The 3456-nt window shown below is 35.4% G+C and overlaps 1 long non-coding RNA gene across 1 annotated transcript; it reads right to left on the reverse strand.

The window, feature by feature from the left end:
• Positions 1 to 1519: 1519 nt before the first annotated feature.
• Positions 1520 to 3456, reverse strand: LOC107578415 (uncharacterized). Its single transcript, XR_001608343.1, has 2 exons — positions 3390 to 3456; positions 1520 to 2995 (listed from the first exon to the last, which is right to left on the reverse strand). It is a non-coding gene; the product is annotated as an uncharacterized lncRNA (long non-coding RNA).

Here is a 3456-nt window from a genome sequence, read left to right on the forward strand (position 1 = left end):
AAAAAAAACAACCCAGACCATAAACTAATGTCCTGTGTTATCAACTGGGATACTCTGCAAACTCTCTCAGAAAATGAAAAGAACTAAAAGAATGAATACTAAAGGAAGAGCAGGAAAATATCAAACAAGGAAAGTGAGAGTGATTTGGAAAGCGGGAAGGTGTAGAATTCCTGCAGCAGCCCTGTTACGTCTGTCTGATGGGACGAAAACAATATTCAATATCTGTATTTTGAGAAATTAAACAAAGCCAGGGTGTTAACCACGAAAAATCACTTTCAAATCAACACTCAAATGACAAGAGAAAATATCAAAGGTGACTGTCAGCCATGAAGCTTTCTGAAAGATGTACCATGCAGGTATAACAATCACTCTTGGACATCAAGGAGCTGCGTTACATGTACAAAGATAAAAACATAAGAAAAGACGCCCCAAAAGACAAGCACATCGATGTAAACGGATGATGGAAAATCATCAATCGCTGTATCAAACATTACACCATTTGTGAGGAGCATTGTTACATTTTATGTGGTGAGCCCTTCCCTCCCCATTCACAGTTTCTTTTATAATATACAAAAACTGAGAGTTTGGGAATTAAAACATAGGTACATTTCTCATACTATGTTCTACATTAAGAAATTGTACTCAAAATGCGTTGCATAAAATTATTAAAGGCCCTGATATCTACATATGCACCAACCAAATATGGCCCACTTTAACTGTCATATTTAATATCTAGCACCGATGAATAGGATAAAATTATTCCTCTGTAAGGAGAGAACGCTTTAACAATTAATCTAATGCACTTAGACCATTACATCGATGTGATAAGTTAATGTAAGCTCTCAAATTAAAGCCAATTTATACACCCCCCCCCAAAAAACCTTCAGAATGCTGGTTTTAAACTGGGTAAAAACCATCTGAACAAATAATAAGTCAACCCTTCTATTACAGAAAAGGTACAAGTTGAAAAGAAAAGGGCTTTAAAACTGTGTGGTTTTCTCTGGAGCGACATGCTATAGTGTTCATTGGCAGTTTACAAAGTTTTGTAGGAACGCTACAAATGCATACATTAGATACATCTCTCATAATAAACTGCAAGATTAGATATATTTCTGCAATGCTAAAATATCTATGTGACGTTGGCTTGCATAAATGACTTTCACAATTTAGAAAAGGCCATGAGCATTGAAGTCATAACATGATTATCTCATTACTTCCAGAAGTTGTTTTAATTACTATTTTTCATAACCCTGAGATTGAAACCTTGCATTAATAATTTTCGGTTGGATCAGTCTTGCGTTTTGAGATGAAATAATTGCCTAGACACTTAGAAAAGCAACCAAGCAAATCATTTTTTTTTTCTATTTAGCACAAACAATTATAGCAAATTTAAACTTTTGAAGAACTGTAAAGGTTTTGTAAAGCTTATCTGCACTGCAATGCATACATCCAACATGCAGTTATTAGTGTTCTTTTGGTTATTGTATAAAATCTATATGCATTTCATCTTTTACAAAAATAAAAGATTACATAGAAAATGACCGTTAAAAATGATCTCAAATAGCTTCTACTCAGATTTTAAAAAAGCTCATTAACAGCATGTTTTTTTATTAGTCTGTTAATGACAACGCCCCAATCTAAATTAGAATTATAGTCGATATATGCAACTGTTTTTGTTCTTTAATAATAAATTTTATAAAATATGAGTAGTGCTGTTTATGAAAAACTGAACAATGAGAAAATAGTTTTTCTTCTGTGCGTCTGTGGACACAATTAAACATGCCAGAGGAACCATAACATCTCATTACTGTAGCCATGTTTCTTCAAGATTAGCTTCAAACTCACGTATAACTCAGAAAACAAACTTTCTTCTGCGCTTAAATGAAATTATTCAGTGTAACCTTGAATTCTGTTGTTAGTGTGTTGGAATCAAGTTTCGGGAGCATTAAACATATTTGAACGCACACAAATGTACACACACACCCTCCTGCACACACACACACAAAATCTTCAGATATTGTATTCTGCAAAAGGGCTCCAAGTTTCCAACAATAACACTATACCATTTAACTTGTTGGCAGGATTAAAAATGCATTAAAATGCCCTGTGGAAAATCACATTTCTTCATACTGTTGTTATCATTAAACACTTAAGAGCAGACAGTTAAATCATCATTCAGTTATCAGCCTCTTCAGCACATCAAAAGAAAACGCCTTTGTGAGAGGTCATAAAAGCCAAACTAATTGCACATTGAACACCACAGCGTCACCAAACCACCTTGAAACTTTGATGCTTCATTCCGATGAGAGAGAGAGAGCACACCTTAACAGTTCAGCTGCGGTCAGTGAAACCGTCGCCACTCAATGTTCTCAACTTAACATTCCTGTGGTGCCTTGTTGTTTTCATGCTGAGAGCAACAGCAACGTCAGGTCAGCTGTGGAAGCCACTCCATCAATCTCAGCTGCTCTGACTTCTCCAAAGCTGTTCAACAAACAAGTTCACATCAAGAAAAGCTGCAGAGTTTGATCCTCCTGGCCAAATGAGTTCCATTATCAGGGGGAAGAAGATCAAGGAGGAGTACCATCTCCATCTTACACTACGCATCATAGGCAAATAATGTAATAAACATGATTAGCTGTTTATTAGGTGTGCTTTAGTCCAAGATTGCCCCAAAAAAACGGCAAATTTCAAAACTAAAATGTTGCACATATAAGACAAAAGAAGAGAAAAAAAAATATGTTTCAAGACCATGTTCTCTGTGTCCAACAGCACACTCTTCAGTTGACATTGGCACTTGGGACATGTATGAGGTTTGATTTTGTCATTTAATTGAAAATTCTGACATGAGACTTCTAGGCCAAGCACGTGTTGTCCTTAGCCAAAGAAGTTTATGTATTTGAGGTACAATGGCAAATGCAGAGGCAAAAATTTGAGAATATGTTCAGGCAATATGCCACATCTGTTTTCAAAGTTGTTTTAAGAATGGGGAACAATCCTGTTAAAAAAAAAAATAATAATAACGAGAAAAGGAGATTAACACATTAGGACACACAGCTTTACATAAAGAATAATGCAAAACCGTAATTGAAATTAAAGAAATAGTTCATTAAAACAAAAAAACAATCATTTACTCATCCTCATGTTGTTTCAAACCTGTATGACATACTTTCTTCTGCAGAACACAAGCACGTTTGAAGAATGTTTCAACCATTTTTGCCCTTAAAATGAAAGTCAACATTGGATCCCACTGATGTTCACTGACAGATCATCTTACAATGTCTTCTTTTGTGTTCTCATGAAGATAAGATGGGTTTGGAACAATATGAGGGTGAATAAATGTCATGTTTTTGTGTGAACTATCCTTTTCAAACAAACCCAAATTCAGATACCTGTTCTCATCTTTAATAATGGAGTTAGCTGGGCACCCAGTTGTGGGAGGAGCTCTGTGTGGTTGCT

The sequence above is a fragment of the Sinocyclocheilus grahami genome, unplaced genomic scaffold, assembly GCF_001515645.1.
Source record: "Sinocyclocheilus grahami isolate Dianchi unplaced genomic scaffold, SAMN03320097.WGS_v1.1 scaffold10089.1, whole genome shotgun sequence".
Taxonomy (NCBI): domain Eukaryota; kingdom Metazoa; phylum Chordata; class Actinopteri; order Cypriniformes; family Cyprinidae; genus Sinocyclocheilus; species Sinocyclocheilus grahami.